This window comes from Siphateles boraxobius, unplaced genomic scaffold, assembly GCF_051911475.1.
Source record: "Siphateles boraxobius isolate OS27281-9 unplaced genomic scaffold, OSU_SipBor_1 1, whole genome shotgun sequence".
Lineage (NCBI taxonomy): Eukaryota > Metazoa > Chordata > Actinopteri > Cypriniformes > Leuciscidae > Siphateles > Siphateles boraxobius.
This window is the reverse complement of record NW_027508699.1, coordinates 2000877-2027086: the sequence shown is the minus strand read 5'-3', so window position 1 is coordinate 2027086 and position 26210 is coordinate 2000877. Positions and strand designations below refer to the sequence as shown.

General features: G+C 42.9%; 18 non-coding genes across 18 annotated transcripts; 5 read left to right on the top strand and 13 right to left on the bottom strand.

The window, feature by feature from the left end:
• Positions 1 to 227: 227 nt before the first annotated feature.
• Positions 228 to 309, bottom strand: trnas-gcu (transfer RNA serine (anticodon GCU)). Its single transcript has one exon. It is a non-coding gene; the product is annotated as a tRNA-Ser (tRNA).
• Positions 310 to 453: 144 nt separating this feature from the next.
• trnas-gcu (transfer RNA serine (anticodon GCU)) lies at positions 454 to 535 on the bottom strand. Its single transcript has one exon. It is a non-coding gene; the product is annotated as a tRNA-Ser (tRNA).
• A 145-nt stretch (positions 536 to 680) lies between these two features.
• Positions 681 to 762, bottom strand: trnas-gcu (transfer RNA serine (anticodon GCU)). The gene has a single exon. It is a non-coding gene; the product is annotated as a tRNA-Ser (tRNA).
• A 446-nt stretch (positions 763 to 1208) lies between these two features.
• Positions 1209 to 1349, top strand: LOC143742077 (U4 spliceosomal RNA). Its single transcript, XR_013205347.1, has one exon. It is a non-coding gene; the product is annotated as a U4 spliceosomal RNA (small nuclear RNA).
• A 525-nt stretch (positions 1350 to 1874) lies between these two features.
• On the bottom strand, positions 1875 to 1956 carry trnas-gcu (transfer RNA serine (anticodon GCU)). Its single transcript has one exon. It is a non-coding gene; the product is annotated as a tRNA-Ser (tRNA).
• A 219-nt stretch (positions 1957 to 2175) lies between these two features.
• On the top strand, positions 2176 to 2316 carry LOC143742073 (U4 spliceosomal RNA). Its single transcript, XR_013205345.1, has one exon. It is a non-coding gene; the product is annotated as a U4 spliceosomal RNA (small nuclear RNA).
• A 525-nt stretch (positions 2317 to 2841) lies between these two features.
• Positions 2842 to 2923, bottom strand: trnas-gcu (transfer RNA serine (anticodon GCU)). The gene has a single exon. It is a non-coding gene; the product is annotated as a tRNA-Ser (tRNA).
• A 747-nt stretch (positions 2924 to 3670) lies between these two features.
• LOC143742069 (U4 spliceosomal RNA) lies at positions 3671 to 3811 on the top strand. Its single transcript, XR_013205343.1, has one exon. It is a non-coding gene; the product is annotated as a U4 spliceosomal RNA (small nuclear RNA).
• A 525-nt stretch (positions 3812 to 4336) lies between these two features.
• Positions 4337 to 4418, bottom strand: trnas-gcu (transfer RNA serine (anticodon GCU)). Its single transcript has one exon. It is a non-coding gene; the product is annotated as a tRNA-Ser (tRNA).
• Positions 4419 to 4563: 145 nt separating this feature from the next.
• Positions 4564 to 4645, bottom strand: trnas-gcu (transfer RNA serine (anticodon GCU)). The gene has a single exon. It is a non-coding gene; the product is annotated as a tRNA-Ser (tRNA).
• A 144-nt stretch (positions 4646 to 4789) lies between these two features.
• trnas-gcu (transfer RNA serine (anticodon GCU)) lies at positions 4790 to 4871 on the bottom strand. Its single transcript has one exon. It is a non-coding gene; the product is annotated as a tRNA-Ser (tRNA).
• A 145-nt stretch (positions 4872 to 5016) lies between these two features.
• trnas-gcu (transfer RNA serine (anticodon GCU)) lies at positions 5017 to 5098 on the bottom strand. The gene has a single exon. It is a non-coding gene; the product is annotated as a tRNA-Ser (tRNA).
• Positions 5099 to 5243: 145 nt separating this feature from the next.
• On the bottom strand, positions 5244 to 5325 carry trnas-gcu (transfer RNA serine (anticodon GCU)). Its single transcript has one exon. It is a non-coding gene; the product is annotated as a tRNA-Ser (tRNA).
• A 971-nt stretch (positions 5326 to 6296) lies between these two features.
• Positions 6297 to 6437, top strand: LOC143741278 (U4 spliceosomal RNA). Its single transcript, XR_013204988.1, has one exon. It is a non-coding gene; the product is annotated as a U4 spliceosomal RNA (small nuclear RNA).
• A 1302-nt stretch (positions 6438 to 7739) lies between these two features.
• On the top strand, positions 7740 to 7880 carry LOC143741868 (U4 spliceosomal RNA). The gene has a single exon (XR_013205259.1). It is a non-coding gene; the product is annotated as a U4 spliceosomal RNA (small nuclear RNA).
• Positions 7881 to 8355: 475 nt separating this feature from the next.
• On the bottom strand, positions 8356 to 8437 carry trnas-gcu (transfer RNA serine (anticodon GCU)). Its single transcript has one exon. It is a non-coding gene; the product is annotated as a tRNA-Ser (tRNA).
• Positions 8438 to 8581: 144 nt separating this feature from the next.
• trnas-gcu (transfer RNA serine (anticodon GCU)) lies at positions 8582 to 8663 on the bottom strand. The gene has a single exon. It is a non-coding gene; the product is annotated as a tRNA-Ser (tRNA).
• Positions 8664 to 8808: 145 nt separating this feature from the next.
• On the bottom strand, positions 8809 to 8890 carry trnas-gcu (transfer RNA serine (anticodon GCU)). Its single transcript has one exon. It is a non-coding gene; the product is annotated as a tRNA-Ser (tRNA).
• Positions 8891 to 26210: the final 17320 nt, after the last annotated feature.

The window sequence follows — 26210 nt, the reverse complement described above, 5'->3', positions numbered from 1 at the left end:
GAGCGGCACCCCTGCGGTTGACCTGTCCTCTAGGCTCCCTGTGAAACTAAACACCAAGGATGGGATTCAAACCCATGCGCACAGAGCACAAAGGATTAGAGAGACACGCAGCAACTCGCCTGCACGTAGAGTTTTTCTGCATCTATCTTTAGTATGATGACGTTGTAGTTGGAAGCAAAAAGCTTTGCCAGGCACACTTGGCTTTCTTGAACACTAAAGACATCAAACGACGAGGATGGGATTCAGACCCACGCGTGCAGAGCACAATGGATTAGCAGTCCATCGCCTTAACCACTCGGCCACCTCGTCACTCACCTGCTCATCTGGCCGAAGCTGGGCTGTGGTGTGTTTCTGCAGCTATTTTATGGATGATGTCGTTAAAGTCGGCAGCAATGTCATTTGAACGGCTTTTCCATGCGCACTTGGCTCTCTCGAAACACTAAAGACATCAAACGACGAGGATGGGATTTGAACCCACGCGTGCAGAGCACAATGGATTAGCAGTCCATCGCCTTAACCACTCGGCCACCTTGTCACTACGCCTGCACATCTGCCCGAAGCTGGGGTGTGGTGTGTTTCTGCAGCTATTTTAAGGATGATGTCGTTAAAGTCGGCAGCAATGTCATTTGAACGGCTTTTCCATGTGCACTTGGCTCTCTCGAAACACTAAAGACATCAAACGACGAGGATGGGATTCGAACCCACGCGTGCAGAGCACAATGGATTAGCAGTCCATCGCCTTAACCACTCGGCCACCTCGTCACTACGCCTGCAAATCTGCCCGAAGCAGGGGTCTGGTGTGTTTCTGCAGCTATTTTAGGGATGATGTCGTTAAAGTCTGCAGCAATATCATTTGAACGGCTTTTCCATGCGCACTTGGCTCTCTCGAAACACTAAAGACATAAAACAACAAGGATGGGATTCGAACCCACGCGTGCAGAGCACAATGGATTAGCAGTCCATCGCCTTAAACACTCGGCCACCTAGTCACTCACCTGCTCATCTGGCCGAAGCTGCGCACATTTTGTTCTTTGAGCTAAGAGAGAACAATTAATAAACCTCTATGTGCATTTCACTCACCTGTTTCATAGACATACCATGCAGCCGGCCGTTCCAAAAGGCTGATTACATGGCAGTTTAAAACGTGATACCACCCTGTCGTTCCATGTCCAGATAAAACCACAGGAGACGTCGCTACCTTGTCTGGCATTGTTTCGCAGAGGCCATATCATAGTCTTTGAGGCTCATCCGAGACGTGAGCTTTGCTGGTTGAAAACTTTACCCAATACCCAGCTGGGATGACTTGAAATACAGTCAGCCTTGGCAATTTTTGACAATCTCTTAAGAGGCTTCATGACTAGTTGTAAAAGGGAATTGTACTTTTTCTTTTTTTACGTTCTGTTTTCGCTGTGGTGTCGAAAGCATAAGCTTGAATGAGCCTGGTTTAGCCAGGATTTGGACCTCCCTTGAACGTGTTTTTGTATTTAAAATGATTATATCCATTAACCAGGGGGCTTATTGTATTGATCCGGATATCAACAACGTTTTCAGAAATGAACATGAGCTTTATATACAGCTATAATTAAAAGCTTGCCATGAGCTGCACCCCTGCGGTTGACCTGTCCTCTAGGCTCCCTGTGAAACTAAACACCAAGGATGGGACTCAAACCCATGCGCACAGAGCAAAATGGATTAGCAGTCCATCGCCTTAACCACTCGGCCACCTCGTCACTCACCTGCACATCTGGCCGAAGCTGGGGTCTGGTGTGTTTCTGCAGCTATTTTAGGGATGATGTCGTTAAAGTCTGCAGCAATATCATTTGAACGGCTTTTCCATGCGCACTTGGCTCTCTCGAAACACTAAAGACATAAAACAACAAGGATGGGATTCGAACCCACGCGTGCAGAGCACAATGGATTAGCAGTCCATCGCCTTAACCACTCGGCCACCTCGTCACTCACCTGCTCATCTGGCCGAAGCTGCGCACATTTTGTTCTTTGAGCTAAGAGAGAACAATTAATAAACCTCTATGTGCATTTCACTCACCTGTTTCATAGACATACCATGCAGCCGGCCGTTCCAAAAGGCTGATTACATTGCAGTTTAAAACGTGATACCACCCTGTCGTTCCATGTCCAGATAAAACCACAGGAGACGTCGCTACCTTGTCTGGCATTGTTTCGCAGAGGCCATATCATAGTCTTTGAGGCTCATCCGAGACGTGAGCTTTGCTGGTTGAAAACTTTACCCAATACCCAGCTGGGATGACTTGAAATACAGTCAGCCTTGGCAATTTTTGACAATCTCTTAAGAGGCTTCATGACTAGTTGTAAAAGGGAATTGTACTTTTTCTTTTTTTACGTTCTGTTTTCGCTGTGGTGTCGAAAGCATAAGCTTGAATGAGCCTGGTTTAGCCAGGATTTGGACCTCCCTTGAACGTGTTTTTGTATTTAAAATGATTATATCCATTAACCAGGGGGCTTATTGTATTGATCCGGATCACAACAACGTTTTCACAAATGAACATGAGCTTTATATACAGCTATAATTAAAAGCTTGCCATGAGCTGCACCCCTGCGGTTGACCTGTCCTCTAGGCTTCATGTGAAACTAAACACCAAGGATGGGACTCAAACCCATGCGCACATAGCACAATGGATTAGCAGTCCATCGCCTTAACCACTCGGCCACCTCGTCACTCACCTGCGCATCTGCCCGAAGCTGGGCTGTGCTGTGTTTCTGCAGCTATTTTAATGATGATGTCGTTAAAGTCGGCAGCAATATTATTTGAACGGCTTTTCCATGCGCACTTGGCTCTCTCGAAACACTAAAGACATCAAACGACGAGGATGGGATTCGAACCCACGCGTGCAGAGCACAATGGATTAGCAGTCCATCACCTTAACCACTCGGCCAGCTCGTCACTACGACTGCACATCTGCCCGAAGCTGGGGTGTGGTGTGTTTCTGCAGCTATTTTAAGGATGATGTTTTTAAAGTCGGCAGCAATGTACTTTGAACGGCTTTTCCATGCGCACTTGGCTCTCTCGAAACACTAAAGACAACAAACGAAGACGATGGGATTCGAACACACGCATAAAGAGCACAAGGGATTAGCAGTCCATCGCCTTAACCATTCGGCCACCTTGTCACTCACCTGCACGTCTTTAGGAGGAAGGTTGGGAAACTCACAGCTGTGTTGATAGAGGGACATGTGCTTATGTTTCTTTTGTGTGCTGCTTCTGCTTTGTTGGTAAGAACCTAGAGAGAACGCCTGGGTCAAGAAAATGGCAGCATAGCTTACATTGGACATCTCTCAGAATATGTTTGCAGTGTCCTTGCACTCTTTATTATCCTACCCAAACTGGTAGGGGGCTCATCGAATCGATCCAAAACTCAAAAATGTTCTTGGAGATTGAGGGTCATAACTCTGCCCCTTTGTTACCAGGATACCCATAAGTATCTCCCATCAAAAATACCGCACATTTTGTTCTTTGAGCTAAGAGAGAACAATTAATAAACCTCTATGTGCATTTCACTCACCTGTTTCATAGACATACCATGCAGCCGGCCGTTCCACAAGGCTGATTACATGGCAGTTTAAAACGTGATACCACCCTGTCGTTCCATGTCCAGATAAAACCACAGGAGACGTCGCTACCTTGTCTGGCATTGTTTCGCAGAGGCCATATCATAGTCTTTGAGGCTCATCCGAGACGTGAGCTTTGCTGGTTGAAAACTTTACCCAATACCCAGCTGGGATGACTTGAAATACAGTCAGCCTTGGCAATTTTTGACAATCTCTTAAGAGGCTTCATGACTAGTTGTAAAAGGGAATTGTACTTTTTCTTTTTTTACGTTCTGTTTTCGCTGTGGTGTCGAAAGCATAAGCTTGAATGAGCCTGGTTTAGCCAGGATTTGGACCTCCCTTGAACGTGTTTTTGTATTTAAAATGATTATATCCATTAACCAGGGGGCTTATTGTATTGATCCGGATATCAACAACGTTTTCAGAAATGAACATGAGCTTTATATACAGCTATAATTAAAAGCTTGCCATGAGCTGCACCCCTGCGGTTGACCTGTCCTCTAGGCTCCCTGTGAAACTAAACACCAAGGATGGGACTCAAACCCATGCGCACAGAGCAAAATGGATTAGCAGTCCATCGCCTTAACCACTCGGCCACCTCGTCACTCACCTGCACATCTGGCCGAAGCTGGGGTGTGGTGTGTTTCTGCAGCTATTTTAGGGATGATGTCGGTAAAGTCGGCAGCAATGTCATTTGAACGGCTTTTCAATGCGCACTTGGCTCTCTTGAAACACTAAAGACATCAAACGACAAGGATGGGATTCGAACCCACGCGTGCAGAGCACAATAGATTAGCAGTCCATCGCCTTAACCACTCGGCCACCTCGTCACTACGCCTGCACATCTGCCCGAAGCTGGGGTGTGGTGTGTTTCTGCAGCTATTTTAGGGATGATGTCGGTAAAGTCGGCAGCAATGTCATTTGAACGGCTTTTCAATGCGCACTTGGCTCTCTTGAAACACTAAAGACATCAAACGACGAGGATGGGATTCGAACCCACGCGTGCAGAGCACAATGGATTAGCAGTCCATCGCCTTAACCACTCGGCCACCTCGTCACTCACCTGTTCATCTGGCCGAAGCTGGGCTGTGTTGTGTTTATGCAGCTATTTTAAGGATGATGTTGTTAAAGTCGGCAGCAATGTCATTTGAACGGCTTTTCCATGCGCACTTGGCTCTCTCGAAACACTAAAGACATCAAACGACGAGGATGGGATTCGAACCCACGCGTGCAGAGCACAATAGATTAGCAGTCCATCGCCTTAACCACTCGGCCACCTCGTCACTACGCCTGCTCATCTGGCCGAAGCTGGGGTGTGGTGTGTTTCTGCAGCTATTTTAAGGATGATGTCGTTAAAGTCGGCAGCAATGTCATTTGGAAGGCTTTTCCATGCTCACTTGGCTCTCTCGAAACACTAAAGACATCAAACGACGAGGATGGGATTTGAACCCACGCGTGCAGAGCACAATGGATTAGCAGTCCATCGCCTTAACCACTCGGCCACCTCGTCACTACGCCTGCACATCTGCCCGAAGCTGGGGTGTGGTGTGTTTCTGCAGCTATTTTAAGGATGATGTCGTTAAAGTCGGCAGCAATGTCATTTGAACGGCTTTTCCATGTGCACTTGGCTCTCTCGAAACACTAAAGACATCAAACGACGAGGATGGGATTCGAACCCACGCGTGCAGAGCACAATGGATTAGCAGTCCATCGCCTTAACCACTCGGCCACCTCGTCACTCGCCTGCTCATCTGGCCGAAGCTGGGCTGTGTTGTGTTTCTGCAGCTATTTTAAGGATGATGTCGTTAAAGTCGGCAGCAATGTCATTTGAACGGCTTTTCCATGCGCACTTGGCTCTCTCGAAACACTAAAGACTTCAAACGACGAGGATGGGATTCGAACCCACGCGTGCAGAACACAATGGATTAGCAGTCCATCGCCTCAACCACTCGGCCACCTCCTCACTACGCCTGTACATCTGCCCGAAGCTGGGGTGTGGTGTGTTTCTGCAGCTATTTTAAGGATGATGTCGTTAAAGTCGGCAGCAATGTCATTTGAACGGCTTTTCCATGCGCACTTGGCTCTCTCGAAACACTAAAGACATCAAACGACGAGGATGGTATTCGAACCCACACTTAAAGAGCACAATGGATTAGCAGTCCATCGCTTTAACCACTCGGCCACCTTGTCACTCACCTGCATATTTTTAGGAGGAAGGCTGGGAAACTCACAACTGTGTTGACAGGGAGATGTGCGTATGTTTCTTTTGTGTGCTGCTTCTGCTTTGTTGGTAAGAACCTAGAGAGAACGCCTGGGTCAAGAAAATGGCAGCATAGCTTACATTGGACATCTCTCAGAATATGTTTGCAGTGTCCTTGCACTCTTCATTATCCTACCCAAACTGGTAGGGGGCTCATCGAATCGATCCAAAACTCAAACATGTTCTTGGAGATTGAGGGTCATAACTCTGGCCCTTTGTTACCAGGATAGCCATAAGTATCTCCCATCAAAAATACCGCACATTTTGTTCTTTGAGCTAAGAGAGAACAATTAATAAACCTCTATGTCCATTTCACTCACCTGTTTCATAGACACACCATGCAGCCGGCCGTTCCAAAAGGCTGATTACATGGCAGTTTAAAATGTGATACCACCCTGTCGTTCCATGTCCATATAAAACCACAGGAGACGTCGCTACCTTGTCTGGCATTCTTTCGCAGAGGCAATATCATAGTCTATGAGGCTCATCCGAGACGTGATCTTTGCTGGTTGAAAACTTTACCCAATACCCCGCTGGGATGACTTGAAATACAGTCAGCCTTGGCAATTTTTGACAGTCTCTTAAGAGGCTTCATGGTTAGTTGTAAAAGGGAATTGTACCATTTCTTTTTTTACGTTCTGTTTTCGCTGTGGTGTCGAAAGCATAAGCTTGAACGTGGCTGGTTTAGACAGGATTTGGACCTCCCTTGAACGTGTTTTTGTATTTAAAATGATTATATCCATTAACCAGGAGGCTTATTGTATTGATCCGGATCTCAGCAACGTTTTCAGAAATGAACATGAGCTTTATATACAGCTATAATTAAAAGCTTGCCATGAGCGTCACCCCTGCGGTTGACCTGTCCTCTAGGCTCCCTGTGAAACTAAACACCAAGGATGGGACTCAAACCCATGCGCACAGAGCACAAAGGATTAGAGAGACACGCAGCAACTCGCCTGCACGTAGAGTTTTTCTGCATCTATCTTTAGTATGATGACGTTGTAGTTGGAAGCAAAAAGCTTTGCCAGGCACACTTGGCTTTCTTGAACACTAAAGACATCAAACGACGAGGATGGGATTCGAACCCACACGTTTAGAGCACAATGGATTAGCAGTCCATCGCCTTAACCACTCGGCCACCTCCTCACTACGCCTGTACATCTGCCCGAAGCTGGGGTGTGGTGTGTTTCTGCAGCTATTTTAAGGATGATGTCGTTAAAGTCGGCAGCAATGTCATTTGAACGGCTTTTCCATGCGCACTTGGCTCTCTCGAAACACTAAAGACATCAAACGACGAGGATGGTATTCGAATCCACACTTAAAGAGCACAATGGATTAGCAGTCCATCGCTTTAACCACTCGGCCACCTTGTCACTCACCTGCACGTTTTTAGGAGGAAGGTTGGGAAACTCACAACTGTGTTGACAGGGAGATGTGCGTATGTTTCTTTTGTGTGCTGCTTCTGCTTTGTTGGTAAGAACCTAGAGAGAACGCCTGGGTCAAGAAAATGGAAGCATAGCTTACATTGGACATCTCTCAGAATATGTTTGCAGTGTCCTTGCACTCTTCATTATCCTACCCAAACTGGTAGGGGGCTCATCGAATCGATCCAAAACTCAAAAATGTTCTTGGAGATTGAGGGTCATAACTCTGGCCCTTTGTTACCAGGATAGCCATAAGTATCTCCCATCAAAAATACCGCACATTTTGTTCTTTGAGCTAAGAGAGAACAATTAATAAACCTCTATGTCCATTTCACTCACCTGTTTCATAGACACACCATGCAGCCGGCCGTTCCAAAAGGCTGATTACATGGCAGTTTAAAATGTGATACCACCCTGTTGTTCCATGTCCATATAAAACCACAGGAGATGTCGCTACCTTGTCTGGCATTCTTTCGCAGAGGCAATACCATAGTCTATGAGGCTCATCCGAGACGTGATCTTTGCTGGTTGAAAACTTTACCCAATACCCCGCTGGGATGACTCGAAATACAGTCAGCCTTGGCAATTTTTGACAGTCTCTTAAGAGGCTTCATGACTAGTTGTAAAAGGGAATTGTACATTTTCTTTTTTTACGTTCTGTTTTCGCTGTGGTGTCGAAAGCATAAGCTTGAACGTGGCTGGTTTAGACAGGATTTGGACCTCCCTTGAATGTGTTTTTGTATTTAAAATGATTATATCCATTAACCAGGAGGCTTATTGTATTGATCCGGATCTCAGCAACGTTTTCAGAAATGAACATGAGCTTTATATACAGCTATAATTAAAAGCTTGCCATGAGCGGCACCCCTGCGGTTGACCTGTCCTCTAGGCTCCCTGTGAAACTAAACACCAAGGATGGGATTCAAACCCATGCGCACAGAGCACAAAGGATTAGAGAGACACGCAGCAACTCGCCTGCACGTAGAGTTTTTCTGCATCTATCTTTAGTATGATGACGTTGTAGTTGGAAGCAAAAAGCTTTGCCAGGCACACTTGGCTTTCTTGAACACTAAAGACATCAAACGACGAGGATGGGATTCAGACCCACGCGTGCAGAGCACAATGGATTAGCAGTCCATCGCCTTAACCACTCGGCCACCTCGTCACTCACCTGCTCATCTGGGCGAAGCTGGGCTGTGGTGTGTTTCTGCAGCTATTTTATGGATGATGTCGTTAAAGTCGGCAGCAATGTCATTTGAACGGCTTTTCCATGCGCACTTGGCTCTCTCGAAACACTAAAGACATCAAACGACGAGGATGGGATTTGAACCCACGCGTGCAGAGCACAATGGATTAGCAGTCCATCGCCTTAACCACTCGGCCACCTCGTCACTACGCCTGCACATCTGCCCGAAGCTGGGGTGTGGTGTGTTTCTGCAGCTATTTTAAGGATGATGTCGTTAAAGTCGGCAGCAATGTCATTTGAACGGCTTTTCCATGTGCACTTGGCTCTCTCGAAACACTAAAGACATCAAACGACGAGGATTGGATTCGAACCCACGCGTGCAGAGCACAATGGATTAGCAGTCCATCGCCTTAACCACTCGGCCACCTCGTCACTACGCCTGCACATCTGCCCGAAGCAGGGGTCTGGTGTGTTTCTGCAGCTATTTTAGGGATGATGTCGTTAAAGTCTGCAGCAATATCATTTGAACGGCTTTTCCATGAGCACTTGGCTCTCTCGAAACACTAAAGACATAAAACAAGTGCACAGCCCGAACAACTTTTTTCTAGTTGTTTCTAGTAACATGTCTGAATAAACATTATTCTATTCATTATTCTATTTTAAGTCATGATGAGTCACTGTAGCATGTGGATTTATTTATTGAACAATATGTATCTGTACAATTCTGGAGAAAACTAGTAGTGTAGGATTCTTAGTTGCATGTAGCATGTCCCTCTTTTTGTACCCCCCCCCCCCCCTCCAGTGAGGCAGGAGGAGTTGAGACGGAAGCAGGGCGAGTCAGCACAGAGTTAGGGAGAGGAGGCATGGAGACATGTAGAGGAGACACGGAGGCAGGGAGAGTCCGAGACAACACGGAGGCAGGGAGAGTCCGAGACAACACAGAGGCAGGGAGAGTCCGAGACAAAAACACAGAGGCAGGGAGAGTCCGAGACAACACAGAGGCAGGGAGAGTCCGAGACGACACAGAGGCAGGCAGAGTCCGAGACGACACGGAGGCAGGGAGAGTCCGAGACAACACGGAGGCAGGGAGAGTCCGAGACAACACGGAGGCAGGGAGAGTCCGAGACAACACGGAGGCAGGGAGAGGAGACACGGAGGCAGGGAGAGTCCGAGACGACACGGAGGCAGGGAGAGGAGACACAAAGGCAGGGAGAGTCCGAGACAACACAAAGGCAGGGAGAGTCCGAGATAACACAGAGACAGGGACAGGAGACACAGAGGCAGGGAGAGGAGACACAGAGGCAGGAGCATCAGTGGCAGGACAGGGAGTGCAGTGCTACAAGTGCAACCAGCTTGTGGAGGCAGAGAAATTTTCAGAGCACCTGTCTGACCACCACACAGAGGAGATGTGTGACACCTGTGGGGCCAAGGTGCAGGGTACTGTTGGTCTTTTGAACCATATCCAACTGGTTCACTATGCAGCATTCATAATGCCATCACCGCAAAAGCCACCACCAAAGCACTACAAAAGCACTACCACCACAAAAGTGCTACCATCACAGACAACGCCATCTCTGTTCCCTCGTTAAGTAGCTCTGCCATGCCACACCACACTGCAACTTTACCAACTTCAAAACCAAAACCAACTTCAAACAATTGGAAAGGTTTTCTTCCTGAGCATTTTCGGAGAGTAGTCCAGGAAGCAGATCAGGTGTGGATTGCCAAATGCCTATATAAGCCTACAGGCCAGCTGAAACCAAAAATCCAAGCCTGCTGGTTTCAGCCCCCACTGGAGCCCAAACCATCTCCTCCTGAGCCTGGGTGGTAACCAGCAGAGGATGTTCATCTGGGCACCAATGAGGATGTGGGGGATTCCTTTAAAATGCCCACAATGTTCCCGTAAAATGAACAGCTCAGGGATCTACAGAAAGGTCAGGGAGGTGATTGATGTAAATAGCCGCTACTACCTAGTGGGAGGGGACTATCACTGCGTGAAAAGAGCTGTAATCGGGCATGTAAAACTCCTGAGTACTCCTGTGTACTCCACAAATAAACGTGTGTGTACGGGAGTTTGCTGTCCCGTCACACAATCCCGAATACTCCTGTATATCTACCAAGTTTGGGACACAGCAGGGAGCCACTAAGGGTGGATAGATGCAGTTACCATGGTGAATAATCCCCCGGTCGGGGTCAATGCAAGGGAATATTAGCATTTCACACCTTTGGGACACAAGGCAGTGGCCTCCTTCAATTGGTCAGAGGTCTCACATAGGATTGGCTGCTCAATGCTTTGTCCCTCCTCTAAACCCCCACACTATTGGTCCAGTTTATGGCCTCATTTGGGTTTATTATTACTCATTATTAATATTTATTATCATTAGTGTTCATGGTTATAATGTCAAGACAATCAGATAGACAAAGTTGAGGTTGTTATTTTTATTATTTGTAAATGACACTGGGTACATGACATATATATACACACATTCAAAATTCTATAAATAAAAATACATTAGCACAGAATACACTCTACTATTAGTCATACAATATATAACCCCATATAATATATAAGGCCTGTGTATAATATATAGAAAACAATATAATATACAAATACTTTAGAATATATAAATAGTACAATATATAAATACAATTTATAAATAGATAACAATATGGAATTGTATAGAATATATAAATGCAGTATATACTGTATATAGAAAACTATATAGAATTATATATAATACAATCTATAAATAATAGTTTATAATATAAATAATACTATATATAAAAAAACAACAGAATATTCAAATTATACTATAGAATAATATTTAGATGCGTAATACTAAAATAATTCACAGGCCAGCTTCTGTGGTCTCCACCGCGACTCGATCTGCACCAACTCGTGCATGGTGAGTTCCCAAGTACTTCTGGTTTGCTTCCAGTCTTTTTTGTAGCACCCCACACAGCGCAGACAAAACTGTACTGCGGGTTGGAGGCTGAACAACCCACACTGACTTTTCATCCAAGATAGCATCCTCCTCTTCAGACATGTGGTCAACTGTTGTAGTCTTCCAGATAGCTGCCTCTTCCTCTTGTCTGAAGAACGTCAGTCCTGCTGCTCAGCAGCTGCAAAATAGGAGGGAAAAAAGTAATTAAACAACTGAAAATATCAAATTGGTTGGGATGGGAGCCTCTCCCAGGCTGAGTCTTTTACTGAGATTTATATTTATTTACACTTACTCTTCTTTTTCTTTGTCTCATGCGCACAATGATCCTGCTGTCCTCCATCTTGTCTTTGTTCTCATCTTGGGCCATCCTGTAACCCCTTCTAACAGTTTCAAAATACGTCTTGCAGGATGCTAGAGAGAGGAAGATAGTGAGGGGGGAGAATGTGTTTATTTATAACTAACTAATCTATACAGTTAAATAGTTGTAGCCTTGGGACATTCTCTTGTGACTTACCTTTAAAAACAGCAGGATCTACGTCCAGTACAGCCATGGAGACGCCATTATAAAGATAGGTTGTGACCTCGAGGTTGTGGGGGGAGGATAGACCGTGGAGCAGTAATTAAAGAAGTTTGATTAAAAATATAATTTAGAAGAAAGTACTGTTATGAAACAATAGTTTTAAAGATATAGCTTGTCTGTGGGTCATATTTGTGTATGTTGTTTTCCCCATTGTGCAATCTCCGTACAGCTTTCTGTAAACATCCAACATAGTATGAGGGCTCAATTCAAATATATTAATAAATAAAGCACACGAACTTAAGCGGACACCGCCAAATGTTTGTGACGGTCAGAAAATAACTTACCGCAACAGAATTATACCCAGCTCTCTTTGATTTCTTTGAAGCAGGCTCCTCTTTTGCCTCTTTGAGCTCATTGATGTCAGCCTCCATCTTATCCAACCTCTTGTCCATCGTCTCCAGCTTTTCAAATATCCTCTTCAAACTTGCATTTACCATATACACCAGTCTGTTTTCGTTCGGACTCGGAGTTTGAAAAGCCACATTGTCCCGACGTAAAGGAGTAACATCTCTGCCCTGCTCTTCTTAAAACTCCAGCGATCTTTTGCAAGCCATCTTGAAGAGCAGAGGACACCCAGATACAAACTGCTTTTCAGGGTCTACAGTCTTTGTTGTAGATTGACACAATGTAAAGCACTTATCAGTCCACCTTTCCTGAATACTAATGAGGGGGGCAGGGGAATAGGGGCAATCTTGAGCTGCCAGTCCCAAAACAAATTAGCATTTACAAAGCAAGCCATCAACTAACAGCATGTGGTCAGACAAGTTCCTGTTTTCGGGCCTTTGCGGGCATTTACAGGTACGCGTAACAAAGTTCCAAAGAAACCTGCCAAACAGCACATTTAGCGGGTGTATTCATTGTCTGAATTCTCCCGTATACACCCCTTTTGACGCAGAGTATCCACATTGCAGCAAGTGCTCTCAGCCGGTCTGTCCATGGAGCCAGGATATACTCTCTCAGGTGGATGTGGCACACAGGAGCCTGTTCCCCGCTGTCCTCACAACACAGCTGGCTCTGGACAGGAAATGTATGACTTTCCTGAAGCCAAGGACCAGTGGTAACAGTTCCTCCTACCTCCAGTCTGCAATAGAGGAAGCGCACACCGAAGAGTGGGCACGGCAGACTATCCGCTGCCTCTCAGACTGTGAGCATCACATGAAGATGGCTACCTTCGTCCCCTCTGCAGCTATATATCTTCCTCCACCACCCTCCAGGCCCCTTCCACTTGCTCAATGATTCGAGACGGTCCACTCCAACGACATCCTCAGCCATGTGGATGAGATGAAGGGAGTGATCACTTCTACCTATGGTAGAATTCTTAAAATGGATTCAACAAAGAAGGTTAGGGTTTCAACAGTAAAAAAGTATATCAAATAGAACATGTATAATTACAACAAAACAGGAAATTGGTTTACTTCTTAATTGCTTGTGTTTGTTTTACAGATCACCAAAAAGCTGGCTGGCGGGATCGGGGACAGTGCTGCATGGATGTCAAACATCGGCAATGAGTTTGGCCAGGTGTTGAACTCTGTTCTGACGACGGGTGAAGATGCAGGGTTGGAAGAGTTTTGCCAAGGCATCGTCACTCGGTACAAGAATGCGGGCCAAGCTGAACCTGAGGTCAGCTATGTCCACCGGGATTGCTGCAGCCAGTCAGGTGGGTGAAAAACTCTCTCTCTCACTCTCACTCACTCACACTCACACACACTCTCACTCACTCACTCACACACACACACACACACACACACACACACACACACACACACACACACACACACACACACACACACACACACACACTCACTCTGTCTCTCTCTCTCTCCCTCTCTCTCTCACACACACATAGAATGAGTCAATTACAGGCCGATCTCAAATCTACCTTTTCTGTCGAAGATACTAGAAAAGGCAGTATCCTCACAACTATGTTCCTTTCTTGAAATAAATGGTATCTGCGAGGATTTCCAGTCAGGATTTAGACCACTCCATAGCACTGAGACAGCTTTCTTTAGAGTCACAAATGATTTACTCTTATCATCCTATCGTGGCTGTATCTCTCTATTAGTGTTACTTGATCTTAGTGCTGCATTTGACACCATTGACCACAACATTCTCTTAAATAGACTAGAAAACTATGTTGGCATTAGTGGAATTGCATTAGCATGGTTTAAATCATGTTTATCTGACCACTATCAGTTTGTAGCAGTAAATGAAGAGATGTCTTATCGATCACAAGTTCAGTATGGCGTACCACAAGGCTCAGTACTAGGACCACTGCTGTTCCTCTGTACATGCTACCTTTAGGAGATATCATTAAGAAACATGGAATTAGCTTTCACTGTTATGCTGATGATACTCAGCTCTATATTTCTTCCAAACCTAACAAAACTCACCAATTCACAAAATTATCGGAATGCATAGTTGATATAAAAAATTGGATGACTAGTAATTTCCTACTACTAAATTCTGAAAAAACAGAGATTCTAATTATTGGACAAAAAACTTCCACACGTAATAACCTAGAATACCGTCTAACACTTGATGGCTGCTCTGTTAAGTCTTCGTCGTCAGTTAGGAACCTGGGTGTGCTCTTTGATACCAATCTTTCATTTGAAAGTCACGTGTCTAGTGTCTGTAAAACCGCATTTTTCCATCTTAAAAATATATCTAAATAACGTCATATGCTATCATTGACAAATGCGGAACAACTAGTTCATGCGTTCATGAGATCAAGGCTAGATTATTGTAATGCTCTACTGGGTGGTTGCCCTGCACGCTTAATAAACAAACTACAGCTAGTTCAAAACGCAGCCGCTAGAGTTCTAACCCGAACCAGGAAGTACGACCATATTAGCCCGGTTCTGTCAACACTGCATTGGCTCCCTATTTTTCCCTAATTTTAAAATATTGCTGATTACTTACAAAGCACTAAATGGTTTAGCTCCCCAGTACTTGAGCGAGCTCTTAACGCATTATAGTCCTTCAGGTCTATTGCGATCTCAAAGTTCTGGCCAGTTGATAATACCTAGAATATCTAAATCAACTGCTGGCGGTAGATCCTTTTCCTATTTAGCACCAAAACTTTGGAACAATCTTCCTAACATTGTCCGGTAAGCAGACACAGTCTGTCAGTTCAAAGCTAGACTAAAAAAAAACACATCTCTTTGACCTAGCATTCACATAACACTCTATAGACTTCTAAAATTCAATATTAGGCTGCTTAGATTAGGTCAGCCGGAACTGGGAATACTTCCCTTAAATCCTGATGTACTCGTTACATCATAAGAAGAATGGCATCTATGCTAATTTTAGTGTCTTTGTTTTATCCCGAGGTTTTCCTGCAGCCTGCCGGATCCAGGCCGTTTCCAGACCTGACGAATGACTTTCGCCTGAACCTGATGACAATGCAGTTCTGAAGTGCCAACTAGCCTCTCCCTATGGAGGATCCCTATACCACTCTACAGATAAAGCATTGTGGAATTTTTCGGTTCGCGTACCTACCCAAAGTGATAAGATAAAATAAAATTCTGCATCAAAATTTATAGACAAGACAAGTAGTTTGTTTAGGCATGGTTTGTAAGGAATTACAAACCTGCGCACATATATTCAAACGCACATAACTATAGAATCAATTCTTAATGCGCATGTGAACTCCATCAGCGTCTATCACAGGTTCACGTTTAAAGTCTGGAGTTTAGAGAGAACGGTGTCGTCTTAGCGGCCCCTAATTTAATAACAAATGATCATTTAGACGGAAGTGAATCAATCAAAACTAACTTTAGCTGGAAAAAAACATTTTTCAAGAACGACTATAAAACCAAACCAATCTCTGTTACCTTAAATTATATGTGTAACAGGGCGAACAAGAGGAGAGACGTGCGGATCCATATGCAAGGCTTTATTCCAAAAACATAGTCTTAATACAGGCCAGGTCCATTAACAGCAAACAGGTATGGCAGAGGCATGATACAGAGTAATAGGGCCTAGGGCCCTATTACTAGGGCCTAGGGCAAGCGTGGGTAGACGATCGACGAACAATGTCCAACAGAGGCAAGGCAAAGAGAGATAATCCAGGGAAACAGCAATAATCCAAACGGGGTACAAACAGAGTCCAAAGGGCTAGGCTAAAGGTGAATCCAGGAAACAGGCAAGAATCATGACAAGGCAAGACTAAGGTCAATGGTAGGGCTCGGTGGAGAAGCTAGCACTAGGGGAGTGCTAAACGCAAAACAATACTCTGCATCAGGGAGAGGAAATCCAAGGCTTATAAAGAGTGTGAGAAAGTGTGTTATAGTTCTCAGGTGAGAGCGTGATTAGTGGAATCAGCTCTGTGAGTCATCAGTGCAATGAATGATGGGGATTGTAGTGAAGTGCAAGAGTCCATGCTGTGATTTGGTGACCTCTGGTGGTGATTGACCGGAAGTGTGGACCAGATTCGTGACAATATGTTTATCTCTGTATAGCTGCTTTGAAACAATCTACATTGTTAAAAGCGCTATATAAATGAGGATGACTTGACTTAACTTGACTTTCGAAATGCTTTTAAATCACGCACTTATTTTTACCCGATTTGCTTCAAACTTATGTGTATAATTTAAACACACGCCAGATGTAGACCTGTGAAAGGATTATTGATATCTTAAATACTGTTGCCATGGCAACGCATCAAACCTTAATTTTTTTTTTTGGTTGCTTTTGAGACTCTTAACATTCTTCAAATTGCTTGAAACTCGACAGACAAATCTCATTTATTACCTAGTAGACATGTGCAAAGTTTCAGAAACGGGCGTGGTACAGGGGCTCAGTAGCGCCCCCCTTTTGACAAAAGTGGGGGGGTTAATTTTATCTACAGTAACAAAACTCGGTATGTATAATGTACTCTTCAAGCCGGACAACTTTCTAATTTGAAGTCATTAGCTCCGACCAACAGGAAGTCAGATATTTTGGTTTGAATGTGGATGTTTTGAAGAATTTTCTCTCTCTCTGTGAGAGGGAGAGGGAAGGGGGGGGGGATTTGTCTGCTGAGTGAGAATACTTTTTAGGGCCCAAGCCTTGAAAAGGCGAAGGCCCTATTGTTTTCCTAAGGATTATTATTATTATTAGGGCCCAAGCCTTGAAAAGGCGAAGGCCCTATTGTTTTCCTAAGGATTATTATTATTATTATTATTATTATTATTATTATTATTATTATTATTATTATTATTATTATTCTAACGACTATTCGGGCACTTTTGGGGCTCTTAACGTGCACGAAAACTCTTGAAACTTTGCACACAGGTCAGAACCTGCGGCCATCAGGGCCGGGCTGAAGATGGTACCCGGGCGTGGCAGGGGGGCTCGACAGCGCCCCCTGGAACGGGGTCCGAAAACTTGGTCCATAAATCAAACACGCTTGCATGTAATAATATGAAACTCGGTACACATATAGATCTCATCGGTTTATATATCCTTTGTACTTTTACTTTTTACCCCAGCCCAACAGGAAGTCGGCTATTATGGTTTGTTTGGAAGCGTATGCCCCTGGAATTCGATATACTCCTCCTAGAGAATTCAACCAATCGCAACGAAACTCGGTCAGCATGATGTCAAGACATTGAGGATGAAAAATTGCTCGAACGGTTTGGCCGTGACGAGGAAACAAATTTATGGCGAATAATGGAAACAGGAAGTGTGTTATAACTTCAGCATACATTAGCTGATCTTAATGAAACTTCAGCAGTGTGTTCGTTGTAAGAGGCCGATCACATGGATGTGACTATTGTGAGTCAAAGTTATAGCGCCACCAACTGGCAGCAGGAAGTGTGTCACTTTCAAAATGCTTTGAAATCACCCTTTTATTTTAACCCGATTTGCTTCAAACTTCATCTGTATAATGTAAATACACGGCAGATGTAGACCTGTGAAAGGATTATTGATATCTTAGATACTGGTGCCATGGCAACGCATCAAACTTTAATATTCTTTTTGGATGCTTTTGAGACTCTTAGCATGCCTGAAATTGCTTAAAATTGCATGAAACTCGACAGACAGATCACATTTATTAGCCAGTAGACATGTGCAAAGTTTCAGAAACGGGCGTTGTGCAGGGACTCAGTAGCGCCACCTTTTGACAAAAGTGGGGGGGTTAGTTTTATAGTTTTACCTACAATCATAAAACTCGGTACGCATATTGTTCAGATCAAGCCGGACAACTTTCTAATTAACTGTCATTAGCTCAGACCAAGAGGAAGTCAGATATTTTGGTTTGAATATGGTCATTTTCTCTCTCTCTCTCTCTCTGAGCCAATATGGCAAGCCGTTTTAACATTTAATCATTTTAACCTACTAGTCTCTATTTTCATGCTTCTAGTACTTATTTTTTAGATACTAATATCTATTCCATTAAGTACTAGTACTTATTCATTAGCGACTAGTGCTTATTCTTTAGTACTAGTGCCTATTCTTTAGATACTAGTGCTTATTCTTTAGATATTCTTTTGAATACGTATTAGTAGCTAATGAATAAGTACTGGTATCTATTTAATATGTACTAGTATCTAATGACTTAGTACTAGTATTTATTGAATAAATACTAGTATCTATTAATAGGTACTAGTATCTAAAAGGTCATTTTCTCTCTCTCTCTCTCTGAGCCAATATGGCAAGCCGTTTTAACATTTTATCATTTTAACCTACTAGTCTCTATTTTCATGCTACTAGTACTTATTTTTTAGATACTAGTATCTATTCCATTAAGTACTAGTTCCATATTCATTATTGACTAGTGCTTATTCTGTTTAGAATATTAAAAGTGCTTATTCAATTTTTATGCTTATTTATATTTTCAGAGCAGAAAATCCGAATTTTCATTTTATTCAATATTGCATCTAAAATGGAAGTGACTTGACGTGTGTGTGTGTGTGTGTGTGTGTGTGTGTGTGTGTGTGTGTGTGTGTGTGTGTGTGTGTGTGTGTGTGTGTGTGAGAGAGAGAGAGATTGTGTCTGTTACAGTGACAAGAGTTTAACCCTTTAAGGCCTTGTTTTTTGGTTATATATCTTTTTTTATTAAAAAAAAGTGCATACAACCCATATCTTTTAAATGTATTGTTTGCTTTAAATTAAATTAAGATTGTATGTTTGGTAATTGAACCTAAATAAATTTAAAATTAATGTGTTATATTTCAGATCAATATATTAGTTTTCCTTCATTTTAATCAACACTAACTTTATTCTCATCTTAATTATAAATAACTTATTTCTGTATAAAATAAAAAATCCCGAATAATCCAGACCAACCAGAGCGCACTATTTCTACAACATCATCAGTGCTGAAGCGGAACTACCAGAGCCGTTCTTATTATTATTATTATTCTAACGACTATTCGGGCACTTTTGGGGCTCTTAACGTGCATGAAAACTCTTGAAACTTTGCACACAGGTCAGAACCCGCGGCCATCAGGGCCGGGCTGAAGATGGTACCCGGGCGTGGCAGGGGGGCTCGACAGCGCCCCCTGGAACGGGGTCCGAAAACTTGGTCCATAAATCAAACACGCTTGCATGTAATAATATGAAACTCGGTACACATATAGATCTCATCGGTTTATATATCCTTTGTACTTTTACTTTTTACCCCAGCCCAACAGGAAGTCGGCTATTATGGTTTGTTTGGAAACGCATGCAATGGAATTCGAAACTCGTCCAATCACCACCAAACTCGGTGTGCATGAAGTCAAGCAATTGAGGATGAAAAATTGCCAGCGGATTTTTGATATCTCGAACGGTTTGGCCGTGGCGAGGAAACGAAATTATGGCGAATAATGGAAACAGGAAGTGTGTTATAACTTCTTCATACATGAACTGATCTTGATGAAACTTCAGTAGTGTGTTCGTTGTAAGAGGCCGATCACATGGATGTGACTCTTGTGAGTCAAAGTTATAGCGCCACCAACTGGCAGCAGGAAGTGTGTCACTTTCAAAATGCTTTGAAATCACCCTTTTATTTTAACCCGATTTGCTTCAAACTTCACTACTATAATGGAAACACACGGCAGATGTAGACCTGTGAATGGATTCTTGATATCTTAGATACTGTTGTCGTGGCAACACATCAAACTTTAATATTCTTTTTTTATGCTTTTGAGACTCTTAGCATACTTGAAATTGCATGAAACTCGACAGACACATCACATTTATTAGCCAGTAGACATGTGCAAAGTTTCAGAAACGGGTGTGGTGAGGGGCTCAGTAGCGCCACCTTTTGTCAAAAGTGGGGGGATTCATTTTATCTACAGTAATAAAAATCGGTATGTGTATTGTTCTCCTCCAGCCAGACAACTTTCTAATTTACACTCAATAGCTCCAACCAACAGGAAGTCAGATATTTTGGTTTGAAAATTGTCATTTTATGTCTCTCTCTCTCTGAGCCTACGTCTCTGTGTGTGTGTGTGTGTGTGTGTGTGTGTGTGTCTGTGAGTGTGGGGAGGGGGAGGGGGGCTAGATTAACCATTTCACTGCTGTTTGGTCTGGCCTGCATTAAAAAAGAAAATAAATGTCTTACGCCTTGTATTTTTTAAATAAGTTGTATTAATAAGTAATAATTGTAGTGCATTGAAAATAGTTTTATATAATTAGTTTATTAATTAAATTAACTTGGTCCATAAACTTGGTCAGAAAATTTGGTCCATAAATTAAACACACTTGCATGTAATATTATGAAACTCGGTACACATATAGATCTCATCGGGCCAAACAACTTTAAGCCAGCCCAACAGGAAGTGGGCTATTTTGGTCTTAATGTGGATTTTTGGCAAAATCAGCCTCTGATTTTTTACCCACTCCTCTTAAGTGGTTTATTCAATTCCCACCAAACTTTTTCAACATGATGAAAATACATTAAAGAAGCTAAATTGTGAATGGCTATTGAATATCTCAAATTGTTTTGCTATGGTGAGGGATTAAAGTCATGTCAAAAAAGTAAACACTAAAAGCCTCATATCTTCTAAAAAATTAATTATACACCATTTATTTCTAGATAAAATTACACAAATATCAGAACTAAACCCATTTTATTCTTGTTTTCAATTTAAGAATAATGTACAAGTTTAAAAACAGCCAGAATGTGCTATTCAGTTAAAAAATAAATACATCAAGTAATACAAAGGGCTATACTGCCCTCTTGTGTCCAAAATGATATCAACTCAGTACATAAAACTTTTTTATCAGGTATGGCTATTGTAATTAAATATAAATATATTAGGTATGTGGCTGTGAGGATCTTTTCCCACCGGTTAATCGACGTTAGACACCAGCGAGGCCTTTTAAATCGCTAATATAAAAGTGAAAGTAAAGTATAAGGACGTCCGCACGGACATTTACAGTGGTGGCGCTTGCAGTGCGCTCGAATGAATTTCTATGGAAGTAGAAATGAAAAAACGTTCGCTCTGTTCTGCTCGCTCGTCGCCATGGACGCGCACCGTTATGAATGCCAGTGCAGCCGCATACTTTTTAGTGTCACTTTAAAATTAGCACCATATCCGGGGCCGATTGTTTCCGGTTTTCAGGTAAAACACAACAACAAATGAGTAAATGACAGATTCGCTTAAATAGGCGCTTTTACACAAAATATTCCGTCATCATTTTTTTCAGTCAGCTCTTCACTCTCGTGATTAATGAATTTTGACTCCTGTTGCTGATCTTTGCTGCAACTTTCGTTCAGCTCACAATTTAGTAAGCAAACAGGCTTCAAATGTGTTTTTATTTTATTTTTGTGTATACATGTGTGTGTATATATATATATATATATATATATATATATATATATATATATATATATATATATATATATATATATAGCTTATGTTTCAAATATGAGTTAATTAACAATCGTTGGAAAGAATGATACTTTTAAACATATCACTAAACCGTCATTAGGTGTCGCCAGGCGACCGTCTTAATGAGCGAGTCATTGATTCATTCGTTCAAACGATTCGTTCGAACGGCTGAGTCATTCATGAATGAGACAGATTATGGATTGGTCGTTGAATCTTTGAGTCAACCGATTCGTTCAAAATGCTGAATCATTCAGTAATGAGAACGCGTTGCTGTGAGATCCTCGATGGTTCTGCTGTGATCTTTGTTTAACTATTTTCGCTGCTGAAACAGAAAAAAAGTCAATATTGCATCTAAAATGTAAGTGATTTGACGTACGTGTGTGTGTGTGTGTGTGTGTGTGTGTGTGTGTGTGTGTGTGTGTGTGTGTGTGTGTGTGTGTGTGTGTGTGTGATTGTGTCTGTTACAGTGATTGTTTAACCCTTGTTAAAGTTTAGGCCTTGTCTTTTTGGATATATATATCTTTTTATATAAAAAAAATAGCATACAACCCATATATTTTAAATGTATTGTTTGCTTTAAATTACATTGAGATTTGTATGTTTGGTAATTGAACCTGAATGAATTTTAAATGAATGTGCTATATTTCAGATCATATATTTGTTTTCCTTAAAATTTGAACTAACACTAACTTTATTCTCATCTGAATGATAGATTATTTATTTATGTATAAAATAAAAACACATTTGATTTTTCTTTTTTAATCAATGTAGAATGTGTAACTGAAAAAATAAACAGATTAGGGCTCTGTTCGAGGACAAGAAATGAAAACCAATGCAATATGATGAATGTCCAAAAGATTTTTTTGCTTTTAAACTATGTGTGTGTGTGTGTGTGTGTGTGTGTGTGTGTGTGTGTGTGTGTGTGTGTGTGTGTGTAAGAGATTTTGGTTGGGTGACAGTTGTAGTTTAGCAGTACAGTTTGACAAAAGCACAATGTTGTGTTTTATTGCGATTGTACACAAATATAAGTAAACACTTTGCAGTTTGAATAATGTCCTGTATGAACAAAAGGACGGAGTATGTTTTTATGTCTACATTGTTCAATCACGCCTCACACACACACACACACACACAAACTATTTTTCTAATCAGATCAGGCAAATATTCTGTCTTGGCACACTTCATATAACTTTCAAACTTGTGTACTTATTTCATGTGTCCATTAAGTCCATGAGACCGTAGGGTGTCTCATTTTTCATTTTAGGTTTCAGAAGGTTGCTCACGCATACTTTGTGGTTGATATGTGCCCTCAATGCACACTTTTGCAGAGCCCACACCAATGCAAGCTCTACAGCACACATCTTCTCAAAGGTCAAAGCGGGGTTACGTTATTGCCCGTCACAAGCGTGTGGCACCGCCACCCCGGTGCCTTTGGGGTTACTGTGCATGACGGGCAATAACGCACAGCCCTTAGGGCCGGACTGAAGCTGGTACCCGGGCATGGCACAGGGGCTCGGCAGCGCCCCCTGGAATGGGATTTGAACACTTGTCCATAAATCAAACACACTTGCATGTAATAATATGAAACTCGGTACACATATAGATCTCATCGGGCCGAAAAACTTTCCCTCGGTCAAGTTTTACGCCAGCCCAACAGGAAGTCGGCTATTATGGGTTGTCTGGAGAATGCTTGCTCTGGAATTTTTGCTCTGGTCTCTTCGGGTGATAACATAAAATCATAAATAGGGATATACTGCCCTCTTGTGTGCAAAATTATATTTATTTATAAATATATTGCATATGTGACTGAGGATGTTGTGTTAATTGGGAGTGTACACATATATAAGTAAAGTAAGTTTGCTGTTCACACACACACACACACACACACACACACACACACACACACACACACACACACACACACACACACACACACACACAGTTCGATCGCGCCCGCTCCTCTCTCTCTCACACACGCACACACACACACACACACAGTTCGATCGCACCCGCGCCTCTCTCTCTCACACACGCACACACACACAGTTCGATCGCGCGTGCGATAATAGAAACAGGAAGTGTGTTATAACTTCAGCATACATTAACTGATCTTGATGAAACTTCAACAGTGTGTTCGTTTTAAGAGGCCGATCACATGGATGTGACTATTGTGAGTCAAAGTTATAGCGCCACCAACTGGCAGCAGGAAGTGTGTCACTTTCAAAATGCTTTGAAATCACCCTCTTATTTTTACCCGATTTGCTTCAAACTTTATGTTTATAATGTAAACACACACCAGATGTAGACCTGTGAAAGGATTATTGATATCTTAGATACTGCAACGCATTAAACTTTAATATTCTTTTTGGATGCTTTTGAGACTCTTAACATACTTGAAATTGCATGAATCTTGACTGACACATCACATTTATTAGCCAGTAGACATGTGCAAAGTTTCAGAAGCGGGCGTGGTGAGGGGCTCAATAGCGCCACCTTTTGACAAAAAAGTGGGGGGTTAGTTTCATCTACAGTTACAAAAATAGGTATTTATATAGTTCTCCTCGAGCTGGACAACTTTCTAATTTACAGTCAATAGCTCCGACCAACAGGAAGTCAGATATTTTGGTTTGAATGTGGAGAAAATCTCAGAATTTTGCTAGTCTCTCATACCCCTTTTCCACCAACAAGAACCGGGTGCTGTTTCAGGGCCAGAGCCAAAGCTGGTTCGGAGTGGGTTCGACTGACGAGCTTACTAAGAACTGGTTTGCCTTTCCAACGGCTAGAGAGCCACAACAGAGCCAGATCTTACGTCACTGTAAACGTCTCATGTTGCCCAGCAACGCTAGTGCGGTAGCGCCAAACATTACGCCAGCTTGTTCGAGATGCATCGGCTTCTCGCAGATCGATCTTCGCATGACATCAAAGCACTGCGATAGCGATCTAAAAGCACAATGAGTCGTATGTTCTCCAAACACACCCGCAGCTCCGATCGGTCCGCGCCGCTCCGATGCATCTCGAACAAGCCATCAACCATAACGGACGTTGCAATACTATAGATGCTCATGGGTTTACAAAATACATCGGAGTCCAACGCGTTTGTGCAGCTTGCCGTAACTTACATAGACGGATATTTATAATCGAGCTGCTATTAGCTGCTATTTAAAAATGGCGGTCACAAGTTTCTATTCATCTTGTTGGTCACGGTAACCCCGCCCCCAGCCCCTGACGCAATTGGTTCTTACTTGGCTCTGTTCTAGACCAGCAATGATTTGGTGCTACTTAAGAACCACTTTTCCTGGTTCGGAGCTGGTGCTTTGCGTGTGGAAAACCAAAGAACCGAATTGAAACTAGGCTCTGGCTCCGAACCAGCACCAGCTCTGCCTTGGTGGAAAAGGGGTATCAGTGTCTGTGTGTGTGTGTGAGAGAGGAGAGGGGCTTGTCAGGTTTTTTTAACCCTTTCTTTGCTGTGTGCGACCTCTCTAGTATTTTTGGGGGCCTTAACATGCTCGAAAACTCTTGAAACTTTGCACCCAGGTTAGAACCCGCGGCCATCAGGGACGGGCTGAAGATGGTACCCGGGCATGGCAGGGGGGCTCGACAGCGCCCCCTGGAACGGGGATTGAAAACTTGGTCCATATATCAAACACGCTTGCATGAATTAATATGAAACTTGGTACACATATAGATCTCATCAAGCCAAACAACTTTCGTGCTCTAGGTTTTACGCTAGCCCAACAGGAAGTCGGCTATTATGGGTTGTTTGGAAAACGCATGCTTTGGAATTTGAAACACTTCTCCTAGAGATTGCATCCGATCGTCAGCAAACTCAGTGTGCATGAAGTCAATACATTGAGGATACTAAATTGCAGACGGATTTTTGATATCTCTAACGGTTTGGCCGTGGCAAGGAAACGAATTTATGGCGAGAAAAGAGAAACACGAAGTGTTATAACTTCTGCATACATTAACTGATCTTGATGAAACTTCAGCAGTGTATTCGTGGTAAGAGGCCGATCAGATGGATGTAACTATTGTGAGTCAAAGTTATAGCGCCACCAACTGGCAGCAGGAAGTCTGTCACTTTCCAAATTCTTTTGACAAAAGTGGGGGGGGCTAGTTTTAACCACAGTAACAAAACTCCGTGCGTATATTGTTCTCATCAAGCCGGACAACTTTCTAATTTACAGTCATTAGCTCCGACCAACATGAAGTCAGATATTTTCGCTTGAATGTGGTCATTTTCTCTCTCTCTGTGTGTCTATGAGAGAGTGTCTGTGTGTCTCTCTCTCTGTGTGTGTGTGTGTGTATGTGAGGGGGGAGGGGGGCTAGATAAACCATTTGTATATATATATATTAGTGGTGGGCCGTTATCGGCGTTAACGTGCTGCGTTAACGTGAGACTCTTATCGGGCGATAAAAAAAAA